General features: G+C 39.8%; 1 pseudogene; it reads left to right on the plus strand.

Annotated features, from left to right (window-relative positions):
• The first annotated feature begins 10,083 nt into the window (after nt 1-10,083).
• LOC130034106 (protein SET-like) overlaps nt 10,084-16,442 on the plus strand; it is a 54,782-nt pseudogene continuing 48,423 nt past the window's right edge.

Genomic DNA, 16,442 nt, shown 5'->3' on the forward strand with positions numbered 1-16,442 from the left:
TCATTGTCACTGTCCTCCCGTTGTTCATCAATTTGCTTGAGCGGTCCCAGTAACATCTCCATTGGAGACTTTGTTGTTACTGTGTTTGGCATATCAAATACAACATGGGTAGCTTGCCAGGCTCTGCCGTGCGGGCGAGATACTCTGGTAGCTTGCCAGGCTCTCCGAGAGGGGCGGAGGAATCGAACTCGGGTCGGCCATGTTGGCTGCGTGCAAGGCAAATGCCCTACAGGTGTGCAGCTGAAAAAAAATTAGAAAAACAAATTTAAATTCATCAGCATCAAGACAGAATTTAAAGTCTTGGGAGTAGATCATCTGTGAAAGTGTATATTGAAATAGTGAGTGGGGTTGATATAGAATTCTACTATTGCCCACATTTGTATCTCTAGTTCTCACCTTCTCACATAAGTTTCAGAATAACAAATATATTTGCCTTACAAATAAACCAGCATAATCCAAAGTTACTTTATGATCTTCTTCACCAAAATTAGTTCTGTATTCTCTGCTCATTAGTATATTGGATCTATTCTTAACATTTCCAGTACCATTCCCTACCTTTCTGTTTCCACAGTAGTTCATGTAATTACTCAGCCTCATCATCTCATGTTTAGACTACTCTAATAGCTTCTGTATTATAAACAGTATAATAAGAGTTCTAATTGATTTATCTACATCCAGTCTAGGACATGCCAGTGGTGTCCTTCTCTTGAATACCTTAATCATGGTACTTCTCTGCATAAAACCTTCTAAGAGCTTCCCATTATACTACACAAATTAAGTATAAATTCTTTTTTATTTTTATTTTTAGACTTACAAACTTTTGTGATTGGGTTTCAGTTGTAAAATGATAGAGTACCCATCCCTCCACCAGTGCCCATTCTACACCACAAATGATCCCAGTAACCTTCACCCCACACCATCCAGTCCTCCCACCCTCCCCGCCTCTGTGGCAGGGCGTTCCCTTAAAGACCTCTATTGCAAACCACACCATCCTAAAGGAAAGGGAAAGTATAAATTCTTTAACCTGCCTTATAAGGCCTCTAGGAACCTGCTCCCTGCTGACTTATATAATAGGATCTAACTATTCCCATTTTCTTACATCCCAGACATAGCAATTTACCAACTGACTTTCATTCTCTGGAGTGAAATTCCAGAATGAAATTATCTGAAAACACTTATCTTCAATATATCAAACCGCCACTTGTTCTCTCGGTTCATGAAAATTTTCCAGCTTTCTCTACAGATAAACCAAATTGGGTCTCTTCTTTTCTGTATACCCCAGTATCCTGTGCATGACTGCATCTTTATTATTTGTAGCATATTGTTGTATTTATACATTCATATTTATTTCTTCCTCTACTAGCCCATAAGATTAAAGAGAGCAGAAATAATACCTACTTTCCTTTGTTTCTCCATCATACAATAGAGTACCTAGCATAGATTTTAGTAATCCTAACAGTCAATATTTATCAAACACTTCTCAGTGCCAAATAATCCTATCAAGTTTTTTACATGTATTGATTCACTTGATCTTCAAAACAATCCTATAAAGGAAGTACTATTATCTGGCAAAATTGACAAATAATGATATAGAGATGATACCATTAGAGATACTAAATAAGTTACCCAAGCTAGTAAGTAATGGATATAAGCCCAGGCATTCTAGCTCCAGCTTTTGTGCTCATAATCACCGACCTGCCAGTAAAGATTCATTAAACTCTTCTCCAATGAATGAGAAATTAAGAATTGGGCAAGTGATTTTTTGATGTTATTATTCTGACCTTGACTGTTTCAACTTTTCTTTCATTTAAAATCTCATTTAGTTTAGAGCTCAGATACAATAAGGCTGCAAAATCAAATAACAGATCCTTTGCTTTGGAGCTCAAGGGAGTCAATAAAGGAAAATGTCATTATATTCACACCTCTAAGGCACCAGAAAGGTAGACTGATTTATTGGTGGTCAAAGCACAAAAACAGATAGGACTAGACATCAACGTTTTAATATAAAACGTCCTAACTATAACCATTTACTGAAATTTCCATAGGTGTTGTTTTGTTTGAGTTTCATATTGGTTATCTCACTTAATCTTTCAAAAACTCTCTCTGACACACTCACTATTATGATCTCCATCAGGCAGGAGGGAAATTGTATAGAAGAGGTTAGATAACCCACCCAAGGTTGCAGAGTTACTAAATGGCAAAGAATGACTTATGCCAGGGCTGCCTGACTGCAAAGCCTGAGCTTTCAAGAAGTAATTTTTCAACCTTTTGATAGCTGTATACTACTGGCACTGGTCTATAATTGGCTGTTAAAGACTGGTGTGTTAATTGGCAATAGCTCTTGGGAACCAGTAGGAAATTTTAGTTTGGTCATCAATGGTTGGTTAAAAACCACTGCTTCATACTACCATGTTAGACTGTCTACACTCATCTGTGTAACTGTAACTCTGTCCTTATGTGATGGCCATTTGCCAAGCATGATAGATAAATTTTATTTTTTTAAATTAAATAGCAACTGAAAGTTTAGGTCTTCAATGCCAACACATTTCAGATGCTAAAAATTTTGCATGTGGCTTATGACTATCGTGTTGGGGATAATGAGCAAAGAATAATTGCTTTACCCTGAAGAGCTTTCTAAGCAGAGTTTCATAGGAGTGAAACTCTTTCAAATAGGAGAGGCTCCACAGCTTCTTCCAAGAACTGTTTTCTTACTCTACTTCCCTACCATCCCTCCATCTCTCTTCCATCAGTCTAATTATGTTGAGAATCTTGAGGCAACTTTGAGGCACCCATTGAGGCAATAATTTTCACCACTGTCCCCTCCAGCATTCACCTCCTGAGGGATATTATCCTTTCTATGTAATTCCTACAATCCATCATCTTGCTGCATCCCAGTGACTCCCTCCCGACTCTTAACCTGGGAACATAGAGATCTCATTCTTATTCATTCTCATACCAGATTATTGAATAGAGGAAAAACACCTTTTTTTGTGATTTTGGGGTGCTCAGGGATTAGTTCTGGGCCTGAGTTCAGAGTTCACTGCTGGTAATACTTCGGGGACCATATGGGGTACCAGGCATCAAACCCAGGTTGGCTGCATGCGAGGGAACAACCTATCCAGTGTACTATCTCTTTGGACCAAGGAGAGACACTTTAAAATTTTATTTAAAGAACTATATTATATGAAGTTATTAATAGTTTAATCTTACGCATACAATATTCAAACACCAAATCCCACTACCAGTGTCAAAATCCCTCTACCGGTGTCACCATGCTCTCCCCACCTCCCTCCACATGCCACCTTGACAGGAACACTTCAAAGTTAGGTTGTTGTAGTTTAGATCCATTTTTCAGTGTTGTTTAGTCTTTGATTTAGATATATAGCTTTTCCACTCTCTTACATCACCGGTATACGCAACATTCCTTACTCCATTCCCCCATTAATTCCCGTTCTCATCTTCTTGCTTCCCCTTAATTTATTATATTTTCTGCCTTTCTTCCTATACTTTGACTCAAGTGTGTTCTAGGCATCCTCCCTTCTCTACAGTACATTTCCTCATCCAGGTGTTTGTTGTACCTCAGATAAATGAGATCATCCCTGTGTTGAAAATGAAGACTTCACAAAAATAAAGTCCTCTGACTATTGTCTACAGACATACACTGTTTCAACAGCTTTTGCTTTCTAAGTTCTCCAAAGGAAGTGCTTATTGTATCCCAAGCCCAGATGGTCTGAGAGAAGATGACTACCAAGGTACAGCTTTTTGTGACTACCATGACTCCTATATGACTTTGCAACTGGTGAAGAGGACCTAGAATTCCAAATGAAGAGATCCACACTTGGAAGTAGTCAGGACATACTTCAGGCATGATAATCTGGGACTACTCACAGTGTGATGCTAAGGAACCACTCCTGGTGGTTCTCAGAGAGACCATGTAATGCTAGGTATTGAACCCAGAGATACCGCATACATAACATGTGCTCCAAACCTTTGAACTATCTCACGACCATTTGATGTATTTTTTAAATCCTATGTTAGCCATCCTATGTTAGCCAATGTAAGTGAAGTGGAATATGATTCTAAAAGGCAAGTTGTATATTATGTGCTCTACAAACAGACACAAGTAGGGGAGAAAGGATAAAAAGCACCCAGGAGAGGAGAGCTAAGATACATTCAATTGCACGTGGTTATGTAGAACAGACACAGCAAGTCATAAATGCAATGGATGATGCAAAAGTTACTCTGGAATACATTATTATGGTCCATATACATTCCATCTCCAACCCAGCAGACATAGCCCTCTAATTTTTTTCAGGTAAAGGTAAAGGCCCTCCCGTTGATCGTCGATTTGCTCGAGCGGGCCCAGTAACGTCTCCATTGGAGACTTTGTTGTTACTGTGTCTGGCATATCGAATACTCGCGGTAGCTTGCCGGGCTCTCCGAGAGGGGCGGAGGAATCGAACTCGGGTCGGCCATGTTGGCCGCTTGTAAGGCGAACCGATGGACATTAAAATGGGTTTGTTTTCCAAGCTGATTGATTCATGCACACAAGGAAAGGCCAGAACAGTCTCAAATTATGATTTTGCCAAAGAAAATTTGAATGTTTACATGTACACCCTGCCCAATAAGCAATTCTACCTCTCAAGACAACTGAAGAGTTGAGTCACTTAACACTCCTATTAAGGACCCACACTAGAGGTGTATTAATTAGTCAAGACAAGATCCTCATGCTAGTGGTATCTCAGTCCATCTGCTTCTAGTGACACAAAGTGGCCAAAATCAGAGATTCCCTATTTATTCCTCAAAATTTCTTCATGCAGAAGCAACTTCTATCCAGTTCATACCATTTAATGATGAGCTGCCATAGGACAACAAAGTAGAGAAGGGCTCTGTCCTCCAATCCTGTGTTGTTTGGAAAGTATGGTCTCTGAAAGCATGGTTATAAAATGGGGACAGTATGTAATACTTAAGCTTCTGGTTCAGCCATATTTGAAGTATGATAACGTAGTTGTAATAGAGAAAGGAAAAGAATAGATACAAGAAAATAGACTCAACACTCCTGAAAGCCAGAGTACTCGCTGAAGACACTGTATTGTTTTTTGTCTTTCCTTTTAAGGGGAGAAAGTAGGTCAACCCACTCAAAAAACTGTGAAAAGCAACAGTGAGTCTGAGAGGGATTCATTCACTAAGCATCACCAAGAAGCAGTAAGCAACATGACTTTTATTTTAGGGCATTTTCTTTTAGGTTCCTCTGTTTGTCTTTCTTCAGGCCGTAGATGGGTGCAAGGAGGGTTCACATTTTGAAAATAACAGTAAAATTATTAGCTTACCTGAGCTAGAAAACACAGGAATGTTTATGAGCAAACTGTGAGCCTACTTTGGCTTTCAGACAAGGTGGACAAGACTTGAGGCAGTGTGGCTAAATATAGACATCACTGGAGGCCTAGGAATCAGGGAAGCTAGCTTTCAATCCTAAGTCTCTGAGTAATCTTAAAGAAAACTCCATGTGTCAATCCTCCATAGACTTATTTGTTCTTCCTAAGGTAAAAGTAAAATTTCCAAAGTCTGAAGAATATTTTATTCCAAGTTCCCTGTTTCCTGACATGGAGAGAGAAGTGATAGAGTATACAATAGGGGTCAAAACAGAACTCCAGCCGCAAAATGATGCTTTTCTCTTGCAAGGCTTTTTTCTTGGTCCATACAATTCCGTCTTCAGCAAGATTCTACCTGTGCTGAAGTAAGGAACCCAAACCAACAATACTACCATTCCAGTTTGTAAGTCGCAACATTCTTAGTAAAAAACCTAAAATATACCTAGACCAGGGAAAGATGAGCTTAAATAAACTGGTATTTCTGCCCATAAGATCTTTGCCTAATTTTCATTTCTGGACACTTCCACTGGAAGTCAGTGTATCCCTGGGGTCGAAATAGTAGCTCTGGGAATAGTAGCTTCTATTGGGAATAGAAGCTACTATTGCCAGAGCTACTTTTTAAATTATAAAATTAACTACTGATTATTGTTAAAAATAGAACACAGAGATAAAATATGGAATAGAAATAAAATCACAATAATCCCATGACCTACAATTTCTGTAGCTAAAAGCCCTCATGTTAATTTGGAATCTTTAGGTCTGTATTCAAGTTTTGGATCTCTTGTACTTGCTTTACACTGTGACCTGGGGCAAGTTATCTAACCTTTCTGAACCTCAGTTTTATTTGTTTTGGGTTTTTGGGGGTTTTTTCGGCTACACCCAGAGATATTCAGGGGTTACTCCTGGCTCTGCACTCAGGGATTAATCCTGGCAATGTTAAGGACCATATGGGACACCACAAATCAAACTCAAATTGACCTCCAGATGCAAAGAAAATGCCTCTGACTTCCAGTGGTTGGACTTCATTTTTCAATTTCATAATGGTTCAAAAACAATATGCAATCAATAGAAACTATATATTAAATTTCAAATTTTGGAGTGATGGCACAGCAGGTAGGGTGTTTGCCTTCCACGCGGCCGACCTGGCTGACCCAGGTTCTATTCCTCCGCCCCTCTCAGAGAGCCCGACAAGCTACTAAGAGTATCTTGCCCACGTGGCAAAGCCTGGCAAGCTCCCCGTGACATATTCCATATGCCAAACACAGTAACAAGTGTCACAATGGAGACGTTACTGGGCCCGCTTGAGCAAATCGATGAACAACAGGATAGTGACAGTGACAGTGACCTTTCCCAGGGCCAACTTTACATTATGAAATTTCCTAGTGGCACTGAGCCATGACCTTCAGCACAGAATCTAATCAATAATCAACCAAATCACAAGGACAAACTACTGGTACCCTACAGTGTAGCATGTTGTGTGTATTTAAATAAGTTTACATCCCAATATGTCTATAAAATAGTCACCTATTTTCCCTACTTCTTTTGAGAAGATGGTTTAAGTGTTCTGAGCACAGCTAATATAGTCAAGGTTAAGCCATGATATTTATTAAGTTAGGTATTTTAATCCAGTTTCAACTTAATGAAAACATTAGTAAATGATGAATTTACTGGGGTGGATCACTGTACTAAGTTGGGGGGCATATTTACTCACCTTAAGGTGTTTCAGGGTGAGAAAAGTCACGTAGAAGGGTTTAGCAGTCCCCGAAAATAGAAAGTCATCAGTAAGTGTTGACCATCATCATAATTACTAGTGTTCTATGCTCCTTTAATTAAAACCATCCACACTAATGATTGCATAATATTTCCTTTTGTGATTGCAGTAACAGAACAGGAACATGTTTAACCTCACTTGATTACTTGATCACTTGACATCCCATTGTTCATTGATTTGCTCGAGCAGGTGCCAGTAATGACTCTATTCATCTATTCATCCCTGTCACATGCTAGTGTAGCCCAATGGAGTCTGCTCGCTCCAGGAACACAAAAAGCCTCAAACTGTTCATTTGGGGTCTTGAGGAAGAAGTCTGACTATCTAGTAGGTGGACGGCCATGCAATCTTTTCACATGCCGTGAAATCCAGTTGGCAATGGCTCTAATCCAGTGGTCGTCTCCAAATAGCATTACGTGTCCAGCCCATCTGATTTTCGACGCCATGGCAAATAGACAGCATTCTTGATTCTGATCATTGACGGAGGTAGGAACTCCAGATTCCTTTTCTCACTTGAGTGAAGCGTGATACTCCAAGCATAGCTCTTTCATTTCCTCTTTTGGAGACCCTAATAGCATTCTCATCCAGTTTTCGTAGGGCCCAGGTCTCCGAGGCATATGTTAATATGGGAAGAATGGTGGAGTCAAAGAGATGTGCCCTGATCTGGAGGTTCTTCATCCTCTTAGCTATTTCTTTAATACTCTTGAGGGCGTTCCAAGCCACTCTCTTCGTCCTGTGCCACTCGGGTGCCAGGTCGTTCATCATGTTGAGTTCTCGACCTAGGTACACATAACTGCTGCATTTGGAGATTTTCGTACCATTGATAGTGAATGGAACAACAGGAACAAGTCCGTTTCTCATAATCATTGTCTTCATGAGATTCAGCTGCAGTCCAACCTTCCCACACTCATGGTCCAAGTTGGCCAGCATTTGTGCCACTTGTGTAATGTTTGGTGTTAATAGAATGATGTCCTCAGCGAAGCAGAGGTGGTGTAGTTGCCAACCATCTATCTTCACTCCCATTCTTTCCCATTCCAGTCATCGCATGACATTCTTGAGGGTGGCACTGAAGAGTATTGGTGAAATGGTATCACCCTGCTGAACCCCTATCTTAACGTCGATGATCACTTCATTGTAGAATGGTGAGATCCTTGTGGTGAATCTGTAATATAGCTCATGGAGGATCCTTGTGTATTGGGTTTGAATGCCCTGTTTGGGTAGGGCTTCGATGACCACTTCAGTCCCAACAGAATCAAAGGCCTTCTTTAAATCAATGAACGAAGGGCAATGGAGAATATTATCCATGAATTCTACTCAGATCTCTTCGATAGCCACGTCCACCTGCCCACATACCAAATTCCGCAGCATGGATATGTTGTTCTCAACATTCTCCCTTCTGAAATCCGACACGCAATTTTGCCAGTAAAGAAGCAAACAGCACCCAGCACAGACAAGGTCAGACCCGAACACCTGAAGAACCTGCTGTCAGTACTCATCAATACACTGGCTCGGCTCTTCACACACTACCTGACTGAATGCAAGATTCCGTCCCAATTGAAAACCAGCAGGACCGTTCTACTGTAAAAGAAGGGAGACATCCACGACATTTGCAACTATCGCCTGATCTGCCTGTTGTCTGCCGTCTACAAGCTGTTCACTTGAGTCATTCTGAATAGGATTGACAGAATACTAGATGAAGGACATTCACATGAGCAAGCCGGTTTCTGCAAAGGATTCAGCATAATAGACCATATCCAACGGTAACCAAGCTCATTGAGTTTTTGCAGAAGTTCAAGATGATGCTCTGTCTAACGCTCATTCATTGATGTTTAACACCGGTTCCAAAAACGTATGTCATTTCCATGATTTCACTATAACAAAACTGCCACAAGGAACAAATTGTACAAATATGTCTTCTTTTATATCTCTGATCATTTCCTTAGCATAATTTCATAGAATTTGTTTAACTGCATAAAAAACTATGAATATTTTGACCCTTGTTTCAGGTTGTAAAATGACTTTCTAGAAAGGCAGTACTCGTTATATTTTTTTTATCAAAAAAGCACATAATTATATATCTTTTTTGTACTTTCACCAACACTAAATAGTATTTTAAGTCTGTTTCATTTCGATAAATAAAAATGAAGCATTACTTCATTTGTATGGCTTCAATTATAAGGTAAAAAATCACTCTGTGCAGCTTTTATAGGAAATAATGAATTTCCAGAGACAAGATCTATAACAAAGTTTTCAGGAATTCTCAGATTAAAATCAGAGGATATTTTCATAAATACCTGAGCATGACATAGTGGCAAAATGCTTGCCTTTCAAGCGTGCGTCCACAATTTCAACATCCTGAACTGCCCTACATACAACAAGCACTGTACCAGAATACCCTTTGCCACAAAAAAGGGTGTTATATATAGCATTCCACCACAAAAATTTATAACCTTCAGTAATTGCAATAGAAACAAAAAATAAAAGTGGATTAATTTTCTAATTTCTTAAAATTATCATTTAAGTCACAAAATATTGTTTTAACCACTTTAATTATAAAATATGGCATATAGAAAACTGTACATCTTAACAAGGTATTATAAATAAATACTCTCAATTATCTAGATCTGATCAGCAGAGACCCTGCTCCCTCATTCATGTATGTGAATCGCCCTACCCATCCCCTGCACCTGCACCGCAAACCCCTGTAACCCAAGGCAAGCTCTTCCCAGCATCTTGCTGGACCCTTTCCCAGTCATCGCCCTCGTGACCCTACTACCTACATTTTTGCAAACCTTGCTCTCTCCATCAGGTGTGTGGACCCCTAGAGGTTCACACACTAGGATTCATCATCTACCTTTTAAACCCCTAACCACAAAACCAAGTGAACACTAGCACGTCCACAGGAAGAACTTATTTTCTCTGCACCTTACATTTGAGGTCACTATGGTAAAACAACGCAGAAATTCACCAAGCCTAATGATAGAAGTTTTAAGTCCAGATGAATTCAACAGCAACAATGAACTCTATGAAATCTCAGGTAAATAATTTAAAATGGAGCTTCTAAGGATGTATAAGGAGTTCAAAGAAGCAATAGAATGCACTGCTGATACAATACAGGAGCATATGAAAGCAGAGGTGAGGAAAATGCAAACAAATTTGCAAGTAGAAATGACAGACCTATAAACCTTGGTAGATGAAAATGAAATACTCAGTATAATGCCTCAACAACAGATTAATAGCTTCTGAGGACAGGAACAGTGAGCTCCAAGATAAGTTACAGAGATTCTTCAGACAGTAGAAAATGGAAAAGAGACTCAAAATAAACAAACAGATGTCAAGAGAAAACTGGGATGAAACCAAGAGGAATAACATAAGAATCATTGGCATCCTAGAAAGACAAGAAGAAAACAGAACAGAAAGAAGAAACTGTCAAAGACAAAACTGATAAGACGTTCCCAGAGCTAAAATGCACATGTAATCAGACTCAGGAGGCCCGAAGGGTACCAGCAAAAAAATCCAACTATAATACTCCAAGAAACATCTTAATCAGAATAATGAAAACCATAGACAGAGATAACATTATGAAAACAGCAAGATCACAGAAAGAAATTGCTTATAAAGGTGCATCCTAAAGATTCACAACAGACCTATCCGATGAAACCCTAAGGGCCTGAAGACAGTGGTAGGATATAGTGAACAAACTCAATGAAATAAACAACTCACCTAGCTAGACTCTCATATTTTCATAAATACCTGAGCATGACATAGTGGCAAAATGCTTGCCTTTCATTTGTATCAGAAGGAACAACACAGTTTCACAGACAAACAACAACGCAGGAACTTCATAGCCTCAAAACCATAACTACTAGAACAACTAAACAGGCTACTCTAACACAAGAACCCCCCCAAATACACCAAACTGTAATAAAGATGGGACAAAACCCTATAAAATAATAATCTCTCTCAACGTCGATGGGATAAATGCATCAATTAAAAGATGCAGAGTGACAGAATGAATCCGAAAATTGAACCCAACATACTGCTTCTTACAAGAAACACATCTGAACAGACAGAGCAAACAGACTCAAAGTGAAAAGATGGAAAACAGTTCTACAGGCAAACAAACTCCCTCATAAAAGCAGCAGTGGCCATACTAGTAACAGAACGCATAGATTTCAGACTGAAGAAGGATACAAGAGCCAGTGAAGGTCATTTCTTAGTTATCAAAGAATCTGTACATCAGGAATAACTCACACTCTTAAATGTGTATGCACCTAAAGAGGAACATGTAAAATACTTAAAACTACTCTTCATAGACTTTAAGAAATACATTGATAGCAACACAATAATAGTTGAAGATTTCAGTACCACTTTATCACCATTCAAGAGATCAACAAGACTCAAGCATATCAAGGATGTACTTTATCTGGGGAAGAAATGTAAAATCGTGGTCTAGTAGTTATATATAAGACATTTCATACCTAAAAAGCGGAATACACATTCTTCTCAAGTGCAAAAGGGACAAATCCATGATAGACCACACACTGGGCCACAAAATATACCTCCATAATTTTAAGAGGATAGAAACTGTATCAAGGATCTTTTCAGATCAAGAAGCACTAAATATTGAAGTGAATGACACCCAGAAACAGAAATTAAAACCAAACACCTGGAAATTAAACAGCTCACTACTAAGAAATGAGAAACTTAGAAAGAAAATCAAAAAGGAAATCAAAAGATTCCTGGAAACCAACGAGAATGAAGACATGAGTTACCAGAACTTATGGGACAGCAAAATCAGTGTTAAGAGTAAAGTTTATAGCTCTTCAAGCATTCCTCAGGAAGGAATAGTGAGCCCACATAAATAACTTAACCTCACAGTTTAAGATCTTGGAGTGTGACAAACAAAAGGAGCCCAAACGAGACAGGAGAAGAGAAAAAATAAAATTTAGAGCAAAAATTAATGACATGGAACCTCCCAAAAATTCGAAAGACCAGTGAAACCAAGATTTGGTATTTTGAGAAAATAATCAAGATCAATAAACCACTATAAAGATTCACACGGAATGAGAAAGAGAGACCCCTAATACACAGAATCAGAAACAAAAAGGCAAATATCACAAAATAACCCACAAAAATTCAAATGATAATAGAGACTACTTTGAGAAGCTTTATGCTCTGAAACTAGACAACCTAGAAGACATGGGTAAATTCCTGGACTCCTATCATCTCCCAAAGATGACCCAAGAAGACTTGGATTATCTGAACAGACCTATCACTATCAAGAAAATTGAAATAGTAATCAAAAGTCTCCTGAAAAACAAAAGCCCTGGCTTAGATGGATTCTTCCAAACCTTCAAAGAGGACCTACTCCCAATCCTGTTCAAGTTTTTCCAAGAAATTGAAGAAACAGAAACACTTTCAAACAGTTTCTATGAGGCAAATATCACCCTCATACCAATAGCAGACAGAGACACCACACAGAAAAAGAGAATTACAGGCCAATATCCCTGATGAATACAGATGTAAAGATCATCAGCAAAATTCTAGCAAACAGAATCCAACGACTCATTAAAAAGTTCATACACCATGACCAAGTAAGATTCATCCCAGACATACAAGGATAATTTAACATTAAGAGTCAATCAACACAATACACCGTCTCAATAAAAGGAACGATAAAACCATATGATCATGTAAATAGATGCAAAGAAGTCATTTGACGATATACAACAGCCATTTATGATAAAAAAAAATTCTCAGTAAAATGGGAATTGAAGAAACTTTCTTCAATATAGTCAAAGCCATCTGCCACAAGCCCACAGCAAGCATTTTCTCAATTGGGATAAGATGAGAGTCTACCCTCTGACTGGGAACAAGACGAGATTGTCCACTCTCAACACTTCAATTCAATATAGTACTGGAAGGACTTACCACTAACCAAGCAAGTGGAAACAGAGAAAAACAAATGGGATTACATTAAACCAAGAAGCTTCTGCACGTCAAAGGAAACAATGACTAAAATTCAGAGTGAGCCCACTGAATGGGAAAAGAATATTTACCTAATACCCATCTCATAAGTGGTTAATATCCAAGATATACAAGAAACTAGAAGAATTGTTCAAGAAAAAACTTCTAACCCCATCAAAAATGCGAATAAGAAATGAACAGAAGTTTCCTCAAAATATAAATGCAAATGGCTAATAGGCACTTGAAAAAAATGTTGCACATCATCTAATCGTCAGGGAGATGCAAATCAAAACAACATGAGATATCATCTCATACCACCGAAACTGACACACATTAATAAGAACAAGAACAACTAGTTTTGATACGGATGTGGTGAGAAAGGGACTCTCATTCATTGTTGTTAGGAATACAAACTGGTACAGAATTTTTGGAAAATAATAATTACATTCCCATTCCTCCAAAAACTAGAAATTGAGCTTCAATATAACCCAGCAATACCACTCCTGGGAATATATCCCAGAGACGCAAAAAAAAAAAAAAACCAGTAGAAGTGACAATTGCACTTATATGTTTATTGCAGCACTGATCACAGTATCCAAAACCTGGAAAAAATCCAAGTGCCCGAGAATCACTTAATCACTTAATCACTTAATCCCCGTTATTCATCGATTTATTCGAGCGGGTGCCAGTAACGTCTCCATTCATCCCGGTTGCGTGCTAGCGTAGCCCAATGGTATCTGTTCGTTTTAGGAACATGTAGAGCCTCAAACCGATCATTTAGGGTCTTGACGAAGAAGTCTGACCATCTTATAGGTGGGCGTCCACGTGATCTTTTGATGTCTCGTGGAATCCAATCAGTAATGGCTCTAGTCCAGCGGTTGTCTGTAAACCTCATTACGTGTCCAGCCCAACTGATTTTTGATGTCTTGGCAAATGAGACAGCGTCCCTGATTCTTGAGCGTTGACGAAGATCAGAACTCCGGATTCTATCTCTCATTTGAGTGAATCGTGATATTCCAAGCATAGTTCTTTCGATTCCTCTTTGAGAGACCCGAATAGTGTTCTCATCCTGTTCTCATCTCATCCTCAGCCCGAGAATAGTCGACTGGTTAAAGAAACTTTGGTACATCTTCACAATGGAAAACTATGCAGCTGTTAGAAGAGATGAAAGTAAAGTAAAGGCCCTCCCGTTGATCATCGATTTGCTCAAGCGGGCTTAGTAACGTCTCCTTTGGAGACTTTGTTGTTACTGTGTTTGGCATATCGAATACGTCACGGGGAGCTTGCCAGGCTCTGCCGTGCGGGTGAGATCCTCTCGGTAGCTTGTTGGGCTCTCCGAGAGGGGCGGAGGAATCGAACTCGGGTCAGCCATGTTGGCTGCGTGCAAGGCAAACGCCCTACCGCTGTGCTATACCGATAGCACAGCGGTAGAAGAGATGAAATTATGAAATTTGCAAATAAATGGATAGAAATGGAGGCTATCATGCTGTGTAAAATGAGTCAGAAAGAAAGAGACATAGAATGACTGCACTCATTTGTGGAATATCAAGTAGTATAATATGAGACTAACACCTAAGAACAGTAGAGCTAAGGGCCAAGAGGATAACCTCATGGTTTGGAAGTCTGCCTCCCGTGCTGGTGTAAAAGGCAGTTGGTATATAGAGAGGAACCACTAAGTAAATTATGATTGGAGAGATCACCTGGGATGGGAGATATGTGCTAAAACTTGACCAAGGACTAAACATGATGACCTCTTAGTATTTGTATTGCAAATCATAACGCCCAAAATTAGAGAGTAAGAAGAATTATACATGCCACAGAGGCAAGGAGTGGTATGGACTGGGGTTAGCAGTAGGGACACTGGGAATATGGTGGTAGAAAATGTCCACTGGTGAAGGGATGGGTGCTTGAGCATTGTATGACTGAAATCTAATTATGCAAGTTTGTAACTGTATCTCATGGTGATCCAATAAAACTTATTTTAAAAAAACTGGAAATAGCAAAGCAGCACTTTAAGTATAAAATAATGAGAACTATTATATATTATTATATATTATTATATGCCGTCAGTACTCATCAATACACTGGCTCGGCTCTTCAGTCGCTACCTCTCTGAATGCAAGGTTCCGTCCCAATGGAAAACCAGCAGGACCGTACTACTGTTCAAGAAGGGAGACATCCATGACATTGGCAACTATCGCCCGATCTGCCTATTGTCTGTCATCTACAAGTTGTTCACTCGAGTCATCCTGAATAGGATTGGCAGAACACTAGATGAAGGACAACCATGCGAGCAAGCAGGGTTCCGCAAAGGATTCAGCACCATCGACCATATCCACACGATAACCAAGCTCATTGAGGTTTCTCGGGAGTTCAAGATGCCGCTCTGTTTAACGTTCATTGATTTAAAGAAGGCCTTTGATTCTGTTGAGACAGAAGCGGTCATTGAAGCCCTAGCCAATCAGGGCATTCAAGCCCAATACATCAGGATCCTCCGTGAGCTGTATTGCGGATTCACTACCAGGATCTCACCATTCTACAAAGAAGTGATCGTTGATGTCAAGAGAGGGGTGCGGCAGGGTGATACCATTTCACCGAAACTCTTCAGTGCCACCCTCAAGAACATCATGCGACGACTGGAATGGGAAGGAATGGGAGTGAAGATAGATGGTCGGCAACTACACCACCTCCGCTTTGCTGATGACATTGTTTTAATAACACCAAACATCAGCCAAGCGGCACAAATGCTGGCCGACTTTGACCGTGAGTGTGGAAAGGTAGGACTACAGCTGAATCTTACGAAGACAATGTTTATGAGAAACAGCCTTGTTCCTGACGCCCCATTCGCTCTCAATGGAACGACCATCTCCGAATGCAACAGCTATGTCTACCTAGGTCGAGAGGTCAACATGACAAATGACCTGGCACCCGAGCTGCGCAGGAGGAAGAGAGCGGCTTGGAACGCCTTCAAGAACGTCGAAGAAATAGCTAAGAGGACGAAGAACCTCCGGCTCCGGGCACATCTCTTTGATTCCACTGTTCTTCCTGCATTAACATATGCCTCAGAGACCTGGGCCCTACGCAAACAAGATGAGAACGCCATTCAGGTCTCCCAAAGAAGAATAGAAAGAGCTATGCTTGGAATATCACGTTTCACTCAATTGAGAGAAAGAATCCGGAGTTCTGACATCCGTCGACGATCAAGGATCAGGGACGCTGTCTCATTTGCCACGGTGTCGAAAATCAGATGGGCTGGTCACGTAATGTGATTTAAAGACGACCGTTGGACTAGAGCTGTTACTGATTGGATTCCACGGGATGTCAAGAGACCG

This window comes from Sorex fumeus, unplaced genomic scaffold (assembly GCF_029834395.1).
Source record: "Sorex fumeus unplaced genomic scaffold, SorFum_2.1 ptg000058l, whole genome shotgun sequence".
Classification (NCBI taxonomy): Eukaryota; Metazoa; Chordata; class Mammalia; order Eulipotyphla; family Soricidae; genus Sorex; species Sorex fumeus.